This window comes from Amblyomma americanum, chromosome 1 (genome assembly GCF_052857255.1).
Source record: "Amblyomma americanum isolate KBUSLIRL-KWMA chromosome 1, ASM5285725v1, whole genome shotgun sequence".
NCBI classification, from domain to species: Eukaryota; Metazoa; Arthropoda; class Arachnida; order Ixodida; family Ixodidae; genus Amblyomma; species Amblyomma americanum.
In genome coordinates, this window is record NC_135497.1 from 115,472,212 (window position 1) to 115,492,754 (window position 20,543).

General features: G+C 48.1%; 2 pseudogenes; both read left to right on the forward strand.

Annotated features, from left to right (window-relative positions):
- The first annotated feature begins 1,020 nt into the window (after nucleotides 1–1,020).
- On the forward strand, nucleotides 1,021–2,144 carry LOC144113277 (uncharacterized; annotated as a pseudogene).
- Nucleotides 2,145–3,065: 921 nt separating this feature from the next.
- LOC144113285 (uncharacterized) lies at nucleotides 3,066–4,314 on the forward strand (annotated as a pseudogene).
- The last annotated feature ends 16,229 nt before the right edge of the window (nucleotides 4,315–20,543 follow it).

Genomic DNA, 20,543 nt, shown 5'->3' on the forward strand with positions numbered 1-20,543 from the left:
GGCATCGTCCCTTCGCGAGCGAATCGCGGAACAAGACAGCCACCTACCCCACGGCTCAATTATATATGTTGATGCCGGTAGACAGGGCTGTATAACGACGACAGCGCTTCACTGTCCCTGCCAGCCTGCACTTAACAAGAGGGCCAGGTTTCGATTCGAGGAACCCCCTACTTCCTTGTGTGCTGAGCTGCTTGCTATACAAGATGCGCTTCGCTCTGTAGTCGCAGTTACTTTGCTCCTTACAGCTCACATTATCATCCGTACTGAAGCCCTTCAAGCAATTAGTCTACTCCGACGCGTCAGCCGCAGCCCAGAATTGTGCCAGAATATACATCGCCTGGCGGCTCGCATCCCGCAAGCCATTCGAATTGAGTGGGTCCCACGTGACCTGCTCAATTCACAAAGATCTGCAGATTCTGCAACCCGCTGGCCAACCCTACCCACGTCAATGCCTCAATTCCTCACCATGAATGATGCTACCCTCCTACTCACAAGAAAGGAACACCTCCGGCGCATTACACGTGCTCTCGTCCCTCCGTGTGCAATAACCCTCCCCCGCGGTCTTACCCGTGCAGAGGAGGTTGTGCTCCGGAGGATCCGGGTCGGAGTTGCCCTCACTCCTGCCGTTACTCTGACGTGGCCTCAATTTCGCCACTTGTATATCCGCCCAGGATGTCCAGTCTGCAACTCACAAGACACTGCAGCTGACATTCACCACTTGTTGTGAGATTGCCCGGCGCTGAAGCCAACTAGAATTCGCCACCTGGCAGCAGCGGGTCTTCACCCAGACAACCCGTCCTCATACATTGATTGGACGCAGGGGCCACATCACCGTTCCCTTCTCGCCTTCATTAGATCGGCACATCTTTCCTGCTTTATTTAACACCCACCCACTCTTTTCCTTACTTTCTTTTCTCTTTTCTTCCTAACCCCCCTTATGCCCAGAGGCAATAAACAACGCTATCAAAAAAAAAATACGTCGGTGCCGGGAAGTGTGTGTCCAGTGTGCAGGCTGCGATAATGCCTGGGCATTCCTGCGTACCGCGGTGCCGCGGAAACTATGATAGTGGTGAGAGTGTGCGAATCTTCACCTTCCCTTCGGACCAAGCAAGATGAGCTCAATGGATTAGAGCTATCCACCGTGCGGACCTCACTGCAGGAAAGCGGTCGGTGGTAAATAAACATTCATCTAACTATCGTTAGTACTACTCCCTCAGTTGCATTGAAAACGCTGCGGGCAGCATGTTGCGAGATAATTCCGTAGTGCTGCCTCCTTTGGACCGGGTAAATCTGTAAAGTCGCAGCGAAATAGTATTGCTGACATTCAGTTCACTCGATATTTATAGAAATTTATCTCGTACTGTCATGCACCTGTCTGATTTTTAAACTTCAGGTTCTAGAGATTTTAATGTCTTTGTGTTTTCTGATCCCAGGTCTGCGAGCGCCATCTTTAACCGTCCGACATGGTAAATAGAACAAGCTACACAGATAAAAATACCGGAAAAGTAATTGAAGTGGCTCTGAAGCTCGTACGGTTACGACCTGATGCTGTTCCAAGCCTACTTCCAGACTTCCCGGCATATCTTTATGCCCTAAATGCAAGCACTTCTCGAGGGGCCCGAGATGAAGAGAGGACGCGCCGAGAGGCAGCTGCGTTGCAGGATGCCATCAAGATGTCTATTGAAGCACACCAGGCGGAAGAGGACAGAAACAAAATTGACAACCTTCAGGCGCTCTTGAAATGCATAACATGTAGCAAGGTCTCCAAATTCTGGACGGTGGTTTCCCAGCATGACTTTATACTCTTCCTCAATCTGACTGTAGATGGTGCCCCAGCAATCAAAAAGTCAGTTAATGTCGTCGAGGATCTCTCTCTAAAGCTGTATTTTCATGATGCCGAGGTCGCCAAACTTGATGGCGTGGAGATCATTCAAAAAACTGTGGTTGATATTCGTTGCTTGACAGGTCTGTTGGATGCCGTTGAGAGCTCTGATAAGGCTCCTGCCTTCCGCAAACCTAAAGACAAGACAGGTGGCACATTGAAGCTCGTGCTATCTCTTTTTAAAGACAAAACAAATCAAGAAATGCAAGACGAAGATCGGCAAGATGCTTTAGCATTTTTAAAGGATCAAGTCCTCTTTTAAGCAAGTCACCCCGCTACTCTTCAGAGCTGTTGGTATTTTCCAGCCTTCTATTTACCATCCCTCCTCATGCTTATAGGTACTTTCGGAACTACGGAGGTCTCACATTGCCGCTTGAGTCCACGATCAGGCGTGTATGCAATGCATATGTTATAAATCCAGCAGCTGAGCAGCAGGATGCTTCTTTCCTGCTTTATGCGAAGATCGCGAATGCAATGAAGGAGCAACCCGCCGCGGTGACTCAGTGATTAGGGCGCTAGGCGCCCGTGTGCTGTGCGTTGTCAGTGCACGTTAAAGATCCCCAAGTTGTCGAAATTATTCCGAAGCCCTCCACTACAGCACCTCTGTCTTCCTTTCTTCTTTCACTCCCTCCTTTATCTCTTCCCTTACGGCTCGGTTCAGGTGTCCAACGATATATGAGACAGATACTGCGCCATTTCCTTTCCCTCAAAACAAATTATTATTATTAATAATGAAGGATCATGAGAAGTCAGTGGTTCTCATGGTGGATGAGATCCATCTACAGGCGTATTTTGATTATAAAGGAGGCACGATTGTCGGCACAGCCAGCAACACTTCAAATGCAGCAAAGACTGCTCATGTCTATGACTCAAACCTCCTGTCATCACAAAAAAGTGTTCACATTTTGCTAGTTGAACAAATCAATGCTTAAAGGCTGAACACTGTGCTCCGCAGAATCATAAATGAGCTTGAAAAGGTTGAGCTTCGCATCATTGCAATCATCATAGATAACAACTCTATCAATCGCAAAACAATGTCTCTGTTTGAATTGTCATCAAAATTCAGCAGCTCCTGTCCTCACCTATTGGATCCCACTCGTCCTCTTTTTCTGTTATTGACCTTGTTCACTTGTTGAAATGTATTCGGAACAATTGGATCAACCAAAAGAACCATGGAACATGCATGCTTTTTCCTTCACTTATGAATTTGAACTCCAACCCAAAAATTATCACTGCTTCGTTCAAGACCCTCCGTGATCTTCACCTAAAAGAAGACCACCTTATCAAGGCTGCTCCAACATTGTCAGCAAAGGCCCTAAATCCATTTAATATGAAAAGGCCAAATGTGAAGTTTGCACTAAAAGTGTTCAACCTATCAACCATAGCTGCTGCTCTAGAAACATGCGGTCAACGCTATGCACAGCAACATGCAGCTGGAACAGCGGAATTTTTAAAGGTTGTCGAAACCTGGTGGAAGATTGTTAATGTGAAGTCGCCCAGCAAAAGACGCCGGCTTCGTGATGACCTGCAGGCTCCCATTACAGAAAAGCTGTGTCCACAAGTTGAATTCCTCCAAACAATCATGCAGTGGCTTCACCTCTGTGAGATTTCAAGTTTGACAATGGAATTCTCACTCGGGAGACCCACAGTGACTTGCGTCTCACTATGGAAGCCTTGGTCAAGATAACAAACTATTGCCTTGAAGACCTTGGATTTGAATACGTACTTCTAGGGAAGTTCCAGACAGACTGCTTGGAGGAAAGATTTGTCAAGTATAGGCAGGTTTCCGGGTAGCAGTACCACGTGTCCATCAGACATGTGTTCGAATCCGAGCCCGAGCTTCGCCTACAAAGAGCCCTGGCGCTACCAGGCATGGATTCAGGGGCACCTGCTGTCAGCATTGATTAGGCGATTCTAGAGAGGTTCAACATTGACGTAAATGACAAGGACTTCGAAATTAATTCACAAAATCTGCCAGCTATAACGTACGTGACCGGATACTTCTCCCATGCAGCACTTAAAAACCCTGCATGCACTGCTTGCCGAGCAAATTTGGTAGAAGATGAAGACATCATAATTGAGAATGCTGAAATTATAGCAAACATGAATCGCGGAGGGCTCAAGTTCCTCCAACCTCCAGCTGTATGACTGCTGAAATCGTCCTGGACAAGCTGCGAAGTGAAAAGTATGCTGTGCATTTCCATTCTCTTGCGAACCAAAGGCAAGCCCTTTTCACACTGGCTACCAACCTGATAGAAGACGGTGACAGTTTCGACGAATGCGAAAGCGGTCATAGTCCTCATTTGGTCCTGCATCACATTCTTAGCGCTGCAACAAACATTCTGCTGAAAAACTATTGTAAAAATAGGAACGACAGTCTTGTGCAAGCAAAAGGTGCTCAAAAACGAAAGCTTAACACTTCGAAATCTTGACTGTTCTGACTCTTTGTGTTGCGCACCTTTGAAAGTTTTCTGAATGCGTGCACTCTGTAATAAACATATCCGTGAAAGACATGAGAGCGCAAAATGGCGACACGGACGAGTAAGGGAACAGAACAAGCGCCGCACTTTCAACAAGATTTATTCAAGGAAGAGCGTTTAGATAGCCTCTGCCCTTATCCATGCTATCAGTCGCAGTTGACAATGAGCGCTACACATTCAACAGGATTTATTCAAGGAAGAGCGTTTATATAGCCTCTGCCCTTATCCATGCTATTGATCGCAGTCGACAATGAGCGCTGCACTTTCAACAGGATTTATTCAAGGAAGAGCGTTTATATAGCCTCTGCCCTTATCCATGCTCTTAATCGCCGTTGACAATATTCAGCGCTCGTCCTGTTCTCTTCTCGTCGGTGTTGCCATTTTGCGCTCTCATGTCTTTCACGAATACGTACCAACAAGCCCAGCTGCAAGTACTTCTTAATAAACATATCCTTTTTATGTAACACAGCTTGCTTCAATTTTATCAAATAGAAAGGCATGTGCTCAGTCGCTCCGTTCAGATGCCATGCATGGAGCTGTAAGCTGTTCTGAGAGCCATACCGTATGGCAATGTTTTTTTGTGTGTTTCTGGAGGGAGGGTTGAGCGTTTGTTTGGAAGAAAAAGGTTACAAATAGTATTGAGATTCCTGGAAAACAGTCGGCGCTCGGTGATATACCGCACGGTTCAATTTTTGCCCGAAAATAATTTCCAAGTTCGCGTCATGCAACGAGCTATTAGCAAAATAAAGATATATGTGAACGCACAGCGGAATATCAATGCCCCGCAGAAAAAAAAATGTGCGGACTTTCAGGCAATATTAGGCGATAGTGAAAGACACTGAATAGCCAACATATATGTTCATAATACGGAAACCCCTAAGATTCAGTTTTTAAACCTATTCACCGCTGACTGTGTACCGGAAATGACATCATACATATATGCCAGCATTAAATCATGGGGCCAAAATCTTCAAAGAACGATTTCACATAGCGCTGCAGTTACACAAGAGCGAACGAGCGCGCAGCACCGTCCCTTCATGAAGAACACGAACTCCGGTGCCAATCGTAGTGTGATGTGATGACGTCACACAGGAGCAGAAAGGCATTGCCTAGCCTACAGGGTGTTGCTCGGGGAGCTAGTTAGCCACTTATGCCCCTGCCGTTTCTCAAAATCATCGGAGTCTAGAACGTTGCCAACGGCAATGAACACAATGAACGCCAACGGTTTATAGCTTCAGTGCCTCGTTTCTGCTGCAACGTTGTGAATGCCAACGCATGCAGCGCCTATCTGTCACTACCGCCACGTAGGTTAAAGCGCGACTGAGGTGTCCACTGTCCCAGGGAGCCAGTTATTAATGCGAAAGCATTTCTAGGCTATGTCGACGGGGTCGGGTCACCAAAGCGGGTCACCAAAATGTGTCCGCAGCATTTATGGCCTTTTCAGAACAGATAACATCAAACGAATGGTTGTAATCGATAGAGGACGATGCGAGGATGATGAGAAAATTTTTTATGTCGATCGGATGATTAGTAACAGATGTAGAGAATGGGTGTGAAAGTAGCGAATGGTTGTGAAAACAAGTAGGTGGGTAGGAACGAACCATGGCGCCAAATTTCAAAACAAATCGTGACGCCAAATTTGAAAACTCAAAATGGGCGATTGAAGTGATAAAAATATAATCATTCCGAATGTGATTAATTAAGGCAAGGAATAAAAGAAATTCGGGAAATTGATGAATTAACGTCGAACCTCGCAGTCAATAAAGACATTCAACCAATCGATAACTAATCAATCAGTTGATAAGGCAAACAAGGGCAAATGGAATGAAAGAGGTGCAAAGGGTGTAGGGAGGCGTCAGGTGGTGTAAACTTTATTACATACAGGGGAGTTAAGGACACACAGGTCTTTGGGCCCCCGCACGGCCCGACTGCACTTATACGTTCATGTCCCGGAGGCTCATGACGCTGGCAGCCCGGCCTGTAGCGATGGCTTGCTTGGCCGGGTCCACGGAGCGCAGTAGGGTCTCCAAAGCCTCCCAAGTGGTAAGGTGCTCCAGGCCCCGCGGTGGAGGATCCGCCGGGCAGAGGAAAATGATATGATCGAGAGTGGCTTTGGGGTGGTGGCAGAGGGTACAGGAGGGGTTTGTGTGGACTTGGTTATAGCGCGAGCGTATATAAGGGGAGGGTAAGGTGCGTATTTGGAGCCGCCTCCAAAGTGTCTGATGATAATTGTCGAAGGAGGGATGGGCTGAGGGGTACAGCAGACGCTCGGCTTTGCAGGCCTGCGTCAGTTCACTGAAGGAATGCATGCGCGCCCGTGAGAACCCCAGATCGGAGGCCGCCGGTGCCCGGTTGAAAGAACCTCGGACTAAAGCAATGGCAGCCTCGTTTCCAGGATTCCCGGAGTGGGCAGGCACCCATATGAGCTCCATGTGGCGGGGCGGGTGTGCGGCGAGGGAGTTCAATATGCGAAATGCAGGGAAGTGAACTCTTCCGCGGGCGAAATTTAGTATGGCAGTTTTAGAGTCCGATAGTATATACCAGGCCTCCGTGCGCGTGATGGCTATGGCAATAGCGGCTTCTTCAGCCTCATCCGAAGTGGCAGTGGGGGATATGTGAAGGGTAGCGATCAGTTGTAGGTAGGGGTTCGTGATGGCTACAACCGCGTCCTCGCCTCTGCATGCGGCATCCACCCACACGGCACCCGGTTCCATGCCATCGTTTTTGTGGAGCGCCCGTGCGCGAGCTCTACGGCGGGGTTCGTGGTAGGTGGGGTGCATGTTTTTAGGGAGAGGTTTAATAAGTAGTTCGCGGTGAATGTGATTGGGGACGGGGAGCTGTGTGGGATCCGTGGCTGGTATCCTGATGCCGAGGGTGTGTAGGATGTGCCTGCCGGTGGTTGTTCTCGCGAGACGTATGTATTGTCTGTCGGTGGGCCTCGATAAGCTCACCTGTCGTGTTGTGTAGGCCTAGCTGGAGGAGTTTTTCGGTTGAGGTATTTAGGGGTAGGTGTAGTGCTGTCTTAAATGCTGTTCTGATCATGGCATCCAGGGTGGAGATTTCTGTGGCCTGGAGTTTCAGGTAGGGGAGCGTGAAGAGAAAGCGGCTGAGGACGAAGGCATGGATGCTTTCGCATTCCTCCAATGTGGGTTGGCGCAGTGAAATCTCACGTTTTTTGCTTTCGAAGAAAATGGGTAAAAGCGCGAATGAGGTGTCCACTGTCCCAGGGGGCCAGTTAAGCACCTTTCCTTTGCTTTCGAAAAAAATTTAAATGGTTTTGGAAATTGGTTTAGAGGAAAGGAAACCGCGCAATAACTGTCTCACATATATCGAGGGACATTCGCCGCGATGGCTGAGTGGTTATGGCGCTCGGTTGCTGGCCCGAAAGACGCGGGTTCTATGCCGACCGCGGCGGTCGAATTTCGATGGAGGCGATATTATAGAGGCCCGTGTGCTGTGCGATGTCAGTGCACGTTAAAGAACCCCAGGTGGTCGAAATTTCCGGAGCCCTTCACTACGGCGTCTCTCATAGCCTGAGCCGCTTTGGGACGTTAAACCCCCATAAACTAACTAACTTTATATCGAGGGACATCCGAACCGCGCCGTAAGGAAAATATAAACGTGGTTGGGCTGAAGGTTGTTCAAGGTCATTCTCTAGCCTACTCAATGATTGCTTTAGCTAGCGTAGTCAAGCTTTTCGCTTAAAAAGTTCGGTGCGGTTAGGCTATAGTGTTGAACCTGGCAAGACAGCGAAAGCTGTGGTGTATCGGGCAAGAAGACGCGTCTTGGCGTTATTAACGTTGAGTGCGTTCCGCGCACTGGATAGGTACCCCGCGCGGTGGCTCAGGGGTTAAGGCGCTCGTCTACTGAGCCGTAGTACCCGCGGGTTCGAACCCGACCACGGCGGCCCCGTTTCGATGGAGGCAAAACACAATCGAGGGCACTTCGGTCTTCTTATGGGGAGGAATGTGCGATAGCATGTGTTACGAAGAAAGGAAAGGGCGGAGTAGCTCTCAGATCTCGGCATCTCGGTGCACACCTCAACCCCGCGAAAGCATCACCCCTGGCTCTGGGAAGATCAAATTGAGCGACATGCGAAGAGCGGCTTACCTAGCGTAGTGAAGCTTTCGCTTCGAAAGAAAACTTAACTAGAGGAGACTAGGCTGAAACTGGTCTCAGGATGTACGTCACGTCTACGTAAGCTGCTTAGTATTTTCTCCAAACACCAGAGGACGCAAGCGTGAAAATAAATGTTCTTATTCAAGCTTACAAACTTGGTGCTACAGATGATCGATGTGCGCAAAACATTAGACAATCCACGTACACAAGAAAAACACAAGGACAGGTGTACGTGGATTGTCTAATGTTGTGCTCACATCGATCATCTGTAGTATTGTCATGCCCCAACTAGGCCCAACAGAAGTGTTATGGAAGTTCTTGGTGGTGCTAACAACCCCACAGTTTTAACTAATACGAATAACGTCTTAGAGTAACTTTAGGTTTTGCTCCACAAAAAACTACAAAAGTTTTGTATACCGCTGTTGTATATACTCAGAAGGGTTGCGAGGCAAGCACGGGCTGCGCGGCAAGGAGAGAAAATTGATTCGCGCATCCACGGCCCTTTATTCGTGAAGCCACCACAGGAGTTGACAAGTGTTTATGTTATTACTGCATGCGCGTGACTCGACAGCGTGTCTATGTCGGCAGCCGCGATCGCCATGTGAGTGTAATGCTTATATGAAACAAAACTCTCTTCCCTTTGTGTCTGTAGTTGGATAGCTGCCGAAATAAATGGCTGCACTCCGCCTGCATCTCGTTCTCAACCAACGCAACAATTCTAGACAAAACCATTTTTTAACGGGAAGCAGTTTATGAAAGCATTTTTTTTATACTGTAAGAGTTTCCTATAACAATCAATACATCCGGAAGTCTCCCGTCGGCAGGCTTGCTTTTGTTTTTTGCTATTATTATATGCTATTTTTGCTATTATTATATGGCAGTCTTAACTGCTCGATGCGATCTATGGAAACAATTTAAAAGAAAGATTTTGCTGCACATAGGAAGAATGTACTATTACTTTTAATGTTGCCATAACAGTACCATACAATTTCTCAAAATTCGGAATTTTTGTCCAAGAATGTTGGACATAAAATGGCGAAGAGGATTGGATAAACAAACCGCGATGACTGCCAACCTATAGGAAAGCTGCCGTAGTTCTGCCCGGTGACCGGCAACATTGGCGTCCGCCCGGAAAGGTTCGATTTGTTTGTTACAGCAAATGAAATAGACTGAAGTTAGAAGTTGCCAGCCTTCCAAACTGAGCAAGCGTACGAGAGGCTCCGCAGTCTGCTGTCGCCAAAGAAGCCCACCGAAATTAAGCATGCTGCGAAAGCACTGCGACAACACTACACTCCGAAACGGTCACTGAGCGATACCACTTCTACCGACGGACCCAGGAGACAAATGAAAGCATAAGTCAGTTCATCGTCGAACTCAAGGCTAGCTGCGACAAGCTGTTCCGAAAGCTTCCTGGGAGAAGCTTTGCGGGACTACGAACGGACAACATTAGGTGTCGCCTTCTTGAACTACCATATGATGAGGTCACGTGAAAAAAAGTCTGCAAAATTGCCTGTGCCACGAAATTTCGGCGCAGAAGGATACAACTGACATGCCGCCCAACAATAGCGATGGAATCTTCGCTGACGTGCACTGGCTAAGTGGAAGCGGACCACGGAGCGAGCCGCCAGCTCGCAGCCATCCATCGAGAGCACGTCTCCAAAGAAGGTCCATGGACTGTGGAAAGAAAGACTACCCGCGCGTGTCACAGATGCGGTGGCCAGCACAGTCCTACGATATATGTCCACTTTTGAAAAGAAGTTGTTTTAAATACCGTAGGCCAGGACATGTGTCGCGAAAATGTGTAGGACGAAAAGCGTACGCACCGTTGAAGAGTAAATAGCAGAACAGGATTTGCTAACGGTATGCAGAACGAGCAAAACAGGAGCGCGGAGCGTGCGCCTTCACTGTGATCACAATTATGCAAAATGGCAAAGAAATGCCCATAGAATTGGACTCAGGGGCCGCAGTTACGATTCTGCCAACGGCCAAAGCTTTCCCAGCTTCACTTACAGTAGCGAGACAGTTGAGCTGGGAATGTACAACGGAGCTTCCATTTCTGTGAAAGGGGTGCGCGTGTAGACGTGAGCCATGGAGTGAAAGATATCGCTTGCTGCTAGTCATTGCCAAGCACGAGAAAGAGTACGCGCATGCAGTAGTGCCATAAACACTTGTCAACTCCGGTGTTGGCTTCACGAATACAGGGACCCTAGATGCACGAATTAAATTTCTCTCCTTGCCGCGCAACACTTCTCAGTAATTAAATAGTGCATGTACAGCACTTGATGCCATTAAAAGGGAAGCATGCGATTGAAAGAAAATAGAAACTCGGTATTCTATATGGCGAGAACGGCATCATACGCCTTGCGAGAACAAATAGAAAAGGAGTTGATGGAACCAGAGAAAGGTGATATTATATACTGGGTTAGACATAGCACATGAGCAACGCCACAGGTTGTCGTGCCAAAAGAAAAATGCAGAAGAAATAACGATATGTGGTAACTACAGAGGGACTGATAACAAAACCATTGAAGTGGACCACTATCCTTTAGCTCTTCCTGGGCAGATTTTTCCGAATCTTTTAAGCGGAACCATGTTCACCGTTCGGGACCTTTCTAAAGCGTATACCTCCAGCTAGAGTTGGACAAGCATTCTCAAGTGCTGCGCACAGTGAGCCCGCACATGGGACAATTTAGGTTACGACGGTTATCATATGGCAAGCGCACCAGAAATGTTCCAGGCCATCATGCATAAGCCTGTGTTGCAGATCATCCCTGCATGGTACCGCCTGTTGCATAGACGATGTGCTGAGTGCTGACAAAGGCCCAGCAGAGTGCTACAGCCGTTCAGAGCAAGTGCTGGGCGCATTAAGCAGACACGCTCTGTGAGTAAATGAAGCAAGACGAAATTTTAAAAAAATGCAGTACCTAAGGTACGAATTGGTCTGAATCCAACTGCAGACAAAATGAAGGCGATTCGTGAAGCGAGGAGACCTACGAACGTGACTCAGCTGAAGGCATTTTCGGGCCTAGTAAATTTCTATGGCAAATTTTAACCCAACCTGAACTTGCTAGAATAGCTAAACCACTTTCTTCGCAAGGGATCAGAATGGAAATGGTCGTGTCAATGTGGCGACACTTCAGCACAGTGCAAGCAGGTACTAAGTCAAGATTGCGTCTTGCAACTGTATGACGTAAGCAAAGGAATCCAACTGACTTACGATGCCTCTGGGTTTGGCTTAGGAATGGTGTCAGCACATGAGGTTGACGGCGAGGAGCGTCCGACTGCGTTTGTGTCTAGGTCAATGACACCGCGGCTGACAGAAAATACACGCACATCGAAAAGGAAGCGCTAGTTATCGTGTGCGCCGTTAAGAAGTTTCACAAATACCTGTGGTCGTAGTTTCAATATTGTAACAGGCCATCAGACACTCACAGTGACATTTGAGCCGAAAAAGCATGCAAATCCTGTAGCTGCAGCTCGAATTCATCGACGGGGCACTTTTCTTGCCAATAACCGTTTTCGAATAGCGCACAAGTCAGACGCAAAGAAAAACAGCGCTGATGGTTTGTCACGCCTGCCTCTGGATTAAGCTTACCGACGCTGCTGAGGAAATATTTTGCTTCTCTACTGCCAAGCCGAACATGCCGATAACTGCGAAAGATGTTGAGCCCCAAAAAATATGATAACATAGAGTTCTCGTGCTCACGGTGCGTGCTGAACTTGTCAAGTGGTGCCCCGGGAGGGTTGTCCGAGTGAAGTCCCCTGTAACATACTTCGTCAGACAACCAAACTCGTTTCGTGCACGCCGATCACCCGAAATGTTGTTTTTTAACGCAAGACGAATCTGAGTTGCATGATGACGTAATTCAGCTGCCGTCTGCGAGTAATCAACCTGCTGAAGTGCATGACGATGTCAGTGAGTTGCCGCACGCATGCGAGTGGTAAGTTTTAAGTGATCAGAGTGCTTTCTGACCGCAAAACAGCTGTATCGCTCGAGCCACGGCGCAGCACCCGCAATCGGCGGCCGCCAGACCGGCTGACATATGACAGGCGCTCATCTTGTTTGGGGAGGAGAGTTGTATACGCACTATTATATTACTCAGAAAAGTTACGAGCCAAGCGTGGGCAACGCGGCAAGGAAACAAAAATTGGCGGTGGCTTAGCTCCGCTATATGCCCGGATATACGTAGCGAGAGGTACCATTCCCTGGCTGAGCTTGTTTTCCGGAAACACGAATGGTGTAATCAGTCATACGACGGGCCTTCACATCCTCTTCGTTTGGTTCCCGTTGACCGACGCCTTCCATAGGCTTCATTTCGAAGGCTATGCGCCGTCTGTTACACTCGGCAGTCTGGCATCTGCGTTTGCCAAGGCGTTTCTCTCTCTGTTCGGGCGTCTGCACTGCTCTCTTCGCCTTCTTACGCTCATTATATCTTTGTTGAGTAGCCAAGTGCCAAGCGACAACCTCAGGGTCGGAAGAGTTAATCTTCTTTTGTCTATACCGCCGTTTAGAAGCGGCGGACTCTCCCTCTCTGCATGCATGTCAAACGTGTGATACAGACGCCCATTACATCTCCGCCTTTTATACGCATTTTTCCGCATATGACGCGCGGTTCAGGTTATGGACCTCCTTCACCCCGCGACGTCACGAGGGTGCGGTGGCGCTGATGTCAGGAGCGACTTTCGCATGGTAGGCAAAACAGGTTCCGGCTGCCCGTGCCTACCGCAGCTGCCTTAGCTATCGGCGGCTGCATCATGCCTGAGTACTGCAGAAGCAGCATGTACTGACCTCCCCGCCGCGGTGGCTCAGTGGTTAGGGCTCTCGACTACTGATCCGGAGTTCCCGGGTTCGAACCCGACCGCGGCGGCTGCGTTTTTATGGAGGAAAAACGCTAGGCGCCCGTGTGCTGTGCGATGTCAGTGCACCCAAGTGGTCGAAATTATTCTGGAGCCCTCCACTACGGCACCTATTCTTCCTTTCTTCTTTCACTCCCTCCTTTATCCCTTCCCTCACGGCGCGGTTCAGGTGTCCAAAGATATACGAGTCAGATACTGCGCCATTTCCTTTTCCCAAAAAACCAATTATTATTTTACAATGTACTGACCAGCTGTGCCACTGTTGGATCCGCATAGTAGTATAAAAGGAAATTTAAATTAGCCCCGATAGGTTTCTAGCAGATAAATACCGCATAAGGAAACTGGCTAGCAGGGAATGGGCCGCGGTAGTAAATCGCGAATTCTGGGAGTCGATCGGCACTGCCACTCAATGTACTTAATAGCATGGAAGTTACTGCGTTCATTCACCTGAACATCAGCGTGTTGCGCTCATAACTGTGCAAAGAAAAAAAGCACATATGTAGCTGTGCGCGTATTTACCACATTGAGCCGGTGTGCACGGGGCGCCAGCAGGTTCACTCGCCCCCAAGAAATGCGTTCTTTTGGTTATAGCACAGCATGTTTAAACGACGCGTTTTGTGGCATTTAATATATACCTGAAAATGTTTTTTAAATATGACTCACGTAATTATCTGATTCGAGTTGAAAGAAGTCTGGTAACTTCTTGCGCGGTCATGTTGGCATGCTTAGAATAACGTACCTTAAGTGGGCTAAACGCCACATGCTTTTTCATATATTGCATCACGCATGTATCATGTTTCATGATGTGGTCAATGATCGCGAAGCTTGTTTGGAGAAGCAGGCGTGCTACTAACAGACACGTGGCGAGATTGAGAGGGGACGCGGATATGAAAAGTGTTTTAGTTATTTATGCATGCGATATGTACCTAAATTTGGTGCAAATATTAAACTGCTGCGCTAGTTTCAGTAATGCGCTTTATTTTTACGTATACCTGGTGCAGTTCTTGAGTCATTATAATTAACACCCTCGTCAAGTCACCCCAAGGTCTTAAATAAGAGTAGAAAGTGCACTATTTTTTTTATGCCAGCATGTTCACAAAGCCCTGTTCTATATGATGACGCTGTTAGCTCTTCTTTTAGGTGATCATGTACTTATGCATGCATAGTTACATGAAAACGTTTCTTACAAAAATAACCAACATATATATAGTACTGCACGTGTAGGAAAAAATTAAGCGATTTATTACACTTCTCAATCTCTCACTCGGAAATCGTTTGCGACAAATAGAATCATTCTATTTTCCTGCGTTACGAAATTACGAAGGTGTGAGTGATGCCCAATCGCAGAAAATGTGAAAGGTCAGAAAACGAACCTTAACGTTCATTCCCTCGTTTTTGGCCTCTTCGCTTGCGCTTTGGTCAAAGAAATGTGGCAATGAACTCAAAGAAAGCGTCAAAGAAATCAGAGAAATTACCTCACAATTTTCGACAACACATCAAGAAAGCGTAATTTATAATATTCTACTGAATATTTTGCTATAATTTTTTCGTCACGAAACAGATCACCCCAGGGTAAGAAAGAAAATAATTCCAGAAATCAAAAATTTTCACCAAATCGACCAGTTTAACAAGGGGAGACAGAAGTTGGTCTGGCTGGTGCGTGATCCTGCGGCTAAAAACAGCGCTTAAACGAGACGGAGAATGGGAGACGACGCTGTCCCCACTTTTCGCTCAGCGCGACAGGTACGTGTGTCAGCAGACGGTGAGCGCACGTCTGCTCCGCCGAGAGAACGCCAGCACATCCTCTCACTACTGTCCCGAAGTAATATCATTCTGGCTATAGCAGAGTGTCAAAAACTTCCTATTTTATTTAATGCCTAGCGTACAAATCAACGGCAGAAATTATTTCTGTTTACTAATAACCATATATACAATACACAGTGGCAAACTATTTCTCGGAATACGTCGCACGTGGCCAACGCGAGCTCGTGTAATTCAAGAAATTACTAAGTTGAAAACATCAACCATTACTGTGATTCGCAGAAACTGGAAACGCGCCTACAAGCCTTGAAAACCCGCGCTCAACACCTATCCGCGACGCCACTCCCCGACCTTTTGCCTACCACGAGCTCGCTAGCGACTGCAGCGCCACCTCGTTTCTTTACAAACATGGAGGAGGTCCATAGAGCGGCGTGCGGCGAGGCGACAACGAAGGCTGCGTTCCAATACTCTAGACGTCTAACAAGACGTCTAGTGTGACGTCTAGGAAGCAGTCTACATGTCCATGTATTGGAACTTGTCTACTGCTCACGCCGCCTCGCGGCATAATAATGCAACTAAAGCTTATGAACAGTTGTACTACTATTTTTCACAAACTGAGCAATAACGATAATTAAAAACGTGTTTTCAACAAGTTTACACATTTCTTCTGCAATGACTTTGCGCGTAAACCGGACTGGTGGATGTGCCTATCGGTTAGTCTACTTGTAGCAGGCGGGGCCGCTCTCCAAAGACGACGCTAAAGAGATATGCGATTATTCTTTTATTATTGATGCTAAACTGTACATGCTCCTCTAACGTGCTCGTCCAAACGGCCCTGTAAACATAAGAAAGAATACGAAAGACTGTAATCAATATGCGCGAAATGCGATACGGCTAATATACACTGCAAGAGGAAAACACATACGTGACATTAAACCTGCTGTCTGCCGTACGTGGCACTCGGAGACAGCGAGAGACCTAAATACAGCAGCGATCTTTAATCCTGCAAAGACTAAAATCAATTCGCAACATGCCGGTGTATTTGTTCTGAGAGTGTAGAGATAAAAAATAATGCACGCGAAAGAGTTGATGCCACTAACACAGCAAGAGAAGAACACATTTGATAACCGTCACGCCAGCCGTCTTAACGCCCGTCGAGGAAACCAACGACAGCGACGAGTATTCTCTAAAATCAAGGTATTAGGATCCGGCATCGTCAGATGCCGGATCACGTAAACAGACCTACAGCGTCCGCTGCTGTAGCAAAGCTCTCAAGTGCACGATTTTCTCCTGCGTGATTCACTGCTAGGAATCGCACGTCCACGAAGATTAATTAGCCACAAGTTTGCGTACCAAACAACATAATGGAATGACTCACATTTTTCCTTTCCTATACTCCGTGTACAGTCCGACGCCCGCAAGAGCACGACTCGCTCATCCGCGTACATCAGCTCCGCCATTTTTAGACAGCAAGTTAGCCTGCATCGATGTGGACTTCGGCAAAGCATTCTTATGAGACTGCTTCGCCGAGAAATGGAACGCGTCCCAAGACGGCGGCTGTCCGGCTAGACGTCTAAGTAGCCGTCTACTTGGGACTATTGGAACGCAGCCGAAGAACGCGGCGCAGCTGTGGGGTCTGTCTGGTTACCATGGTATCGGCGCATGCGCACAACTGGAAGTTCGCGTGACGTCACGCTCGGCTGTGACGATCGAGCTGGCGCGCGGCCGCGGCGACGGCGAAGTGCACGCCGCACCTTGCTCCTCTTCGATTGCTATGGTAACGGTGCATGCGCACAACAGTCCTCTCCCATGTACCGCGAAATTCTCGACTGGTAGCCCAGTGTAGCTCCCGCTACAAAACTGATCCGTGCATCCGCGGTGCCTGTGTTTGTGAAGCCACCACCGGAGTTAACAAGTGTTTATGCTACTGCATGCGCGGGAGTCGATCACGTGTCTGTATCGGCAGCCGCGATCGCCGTACGACTATATGATCCCTTTGTGTCTCTAGTCGGATGGTTGTCGTCGAAATAAACAGTTGCACTCCGCCTGCTTCTTCGTTCTTAAAAAAAAGAAAAGCAGTACAAGCGAAAGAAAGCGATTAGGAATAAAGCTAGAAGCGACAATTTTCGTATGGCTTAAATGTATCGTGGAAGCGAACGCTGCTGTTCAAGCTGACGACACTCAGAATGCAGCGAAGAAAAAACCGCCCGACGGACGCCATAGCCAAAAAATGTAACGAGAAGACAACTGGAGACAGAGAATGAACAGTGGCGGATGGATGGATGTAAGGTAGGAGCGTCCCCTTTGAAACTGGGCAGTGGTTTTTGCCACCATGCAGTTTTTTCTTTTATGTTTGTTTAACTCTGCTGTAAGTTGTTAATAAAATTGGCCATTTTCTTTAAAATACGTCTTCCTACAATTTTAAACTTATGCCACCTCTCTGCTTTTTAACCACCAATGTTCCAATCGCTCTTTGCTAATTTCCACTGCAGATTTATCTACATGACTTGTTATCTCTCAACTCTAGAGCCTCAGGAAGAGTGACTGTGCCTGCATCGACATCAGGATGGATACCATCACAATTTAGAATGAGGTATTCTACGGTTTCTACAGATTTACCACACACAGCTCATGTGTCATCTTCTTCGTTAAATTTCTTTTTGTAGCTGCGTGTTCTAAGACACCCCGACCTAGCTTCAAAGAGGAAGGCACTGCCCCTTGAGTTACCATAAAACGTTTCCTTCCTTATCTGCGTTTTCCAGCATCGATACAGTCCTACACTATATGCTTCTTTTCCATTGACTATCCAATTTTAACCTTCCGCTTTTTTAACCTGTTAACGCTCTTTCTTTCTCAGTCCTCGTGTCTGGCCTACTTACTGGTTAGCTTCCTAGTTCTTTTCAGCTCTTGTGAGTCAACGTTTATATATACGTATTTAAATACCTTAGCTGCCCACCTGTTATCGCCCAACTTCCTCAGGCGTTCTTCGTATAGTATTTTACTGTGAGCTTCCCGTGCTTCGAATGATGCCCAGCCCTTATCCCCCTGTACTGCCTCGTTTGTGGTTTTCCCGTGAGCACCCAGTGGTAATCTTCCAATAGCTCTCTGATTTACTTCTAATCGCGACTCAACTTCAGCCCTTAAGCAGAGAACCGCATTCCCGAAATTAGGCCCCGGCACCTTTATTCCTTTCCAAATACCTCTCAAAACTTCATACCTGTTGTACCCCCAGAGTGCCCTATGTTTCGTTATTCCGGCATATCTACGCCCTTTTGCTACGATAGACTGCTCGTGCTTTTCCGTATACATATGCCCTTCGTTTACCCATACGCTGAGATATTTGTATTCGGCCACTCGAGGTATTTCATGGCCTTGTGTAGTAAGCTCCTGATCACTTGTACCGTTGAAAACCATCCCACCTGACTTAGTTGCGCTAAAACTGAAACCTAGACTGCCTCTTTCGTCTCCACAACAATTAACCAAATTTTGAAAATCATCCTGGCTCAGCTAACAGTACAATATCGTCCACATACATTAAACCCGGTAGTCGTTGTTGCTCAAATACATTTCCGCCTAATCTGTACGACAGATCATAACCTAGATTGCTTCCTTGTAGCCTTCTTTCCATACTTTTCATATAAAGCATGAACAGCAGCTGTGATAGAGGACAACCTTGCCTTTATGCTTTGTGTAAATCGACAGTTGTTGTACTCTTAATCCCTTCCAATGATATTTCAACTGTATTTTCTCAATATTGTCACAAATGGGCTGCAGAATCAAGAGGATAGGCACAGGCCGCAAGAAATCAAGCAGTGTCCAGCTGCAAAGAGCACGCGCGACTCACTTCTTTGTCCTCAAGGCACCGCCCGGGGACACCTGGCGGCATTATTCCCCCTCCCCAATAAAAAAAAATGAAGCAAATACGTGGGCGCACTTGGAGCGAACGAGGTGCACGTTACTGCGTAAAGTACGGCTTCATACGCAGTACGTGTACGACCTCAGACTGGGCAGAGTGCCATCGGGGAGGACTTCATACGTCACATCCGTGATGCGTCGCAGCACTGTGTAGGGTCCAAAGTAGCGGCTCAGAAGCTTCTCAGACGGGCCGGGGCGATGTACCGGGGTCCATACCCACACTTTTTCGTCGGGGTGGTACTCAACGTGGCGATGTCGTTGGTTGTAGCGTTCTGCATCCGTTGCCTGCTGCCGGCGGATGTGCATACGGGCCGGTTGGCGGGCTTCCTCGGCGTGCCGGGTAAATTCCTCGGCGTCTGGCGTGAGCGCCTGGTCGTCAGGGGTGACGGTGATCGGAACTGACGGCGCGCCATGGACCACTGAGGTTAATGGGTCAGGTACACTGCAATCTCACGGGGCCGCTGGCCAAACCGGGGCCTGGGCGCATCGGAGGGAAAACCCTGCAGGCCAAGCTCTCGATATGGGCACCGGCGGAACAGGTGACCGGGTTCCCCACAGTGAAAGCACAAACGCCGGCGGTCAAGGCCACGCCAGACTTCCGCTCTGCGCAGGGATTCTCGATCACTCGGGATGCGCTGCTGCCCTGGCTGCACGGAGTGTAGAAGGACGTCGTGATGGCTGGGTTAACCGTAGTTGAATTACAAAAGCTTCTTTTCCTCGGGACGTCGTCTACGCAGCGTCTGATTCCGACACTCTCGAGAACTCAAACCGGTCTTTTCCGCAGTTGAGTCACACCGGGACGTGGCACGACTTCTAGCCACATCTTACGACGCTTTACGAGTCGTGCGGCGTGTTCTTCTGGCGTCTCTTGAGCGCGTTGACCTTTCCTTCGTTCTGTCGTTTCTGCGTCTCTTTCGCGCTCTCCATAACGACTACAATACACTAAGGTGAAGCGCATATATTAATACCCCCCGCGAGGCGACACCTCCTTTCCCTCTATAACAGCGGAGCACATCTGGTGGAGCGAGTGGCGACGGAAGCGGCGTCGATGGCGGCGCCGTCTGTTGGAGCGTGGCGGCGGTGTTGCTTGGCAGCGGCGGTTAAAGGTCGTTCGTCAGCCACGGCACATGGCATACGGCTGAAGTGTGCGACCAGCCGAAATGGCTGGCTTGCGTAGTAAAGCTGTCGCTTTAATAGTTCCATGCTTAATCTTCGTCTTCAAGAGTGGGGCGCGACAGCGTCTTACAGCGTTGACAAGGGGTTCACGGGACGCCACGCCACAGTCGTCGACATACCGGTAGAAGACCTTGGGTGCTGGAGTGAAAGCACCCAAGGTCTTCTACCGGTATGTCGACGACTGTTTTTGCATATTAAGGAAAGAGGACGCGTCGCGGTTTCTACATGAACTAAACAGTGTCGAACCAAGCTTGAAGTTCACGGCCGAGTTTGAGCAAGAAAACCGCCTTCCCTTCTTGGATGTCCTGGTCGAGCGGAGGGACAATCGCCTTTCGTTCTCTGTGTACAGAAAG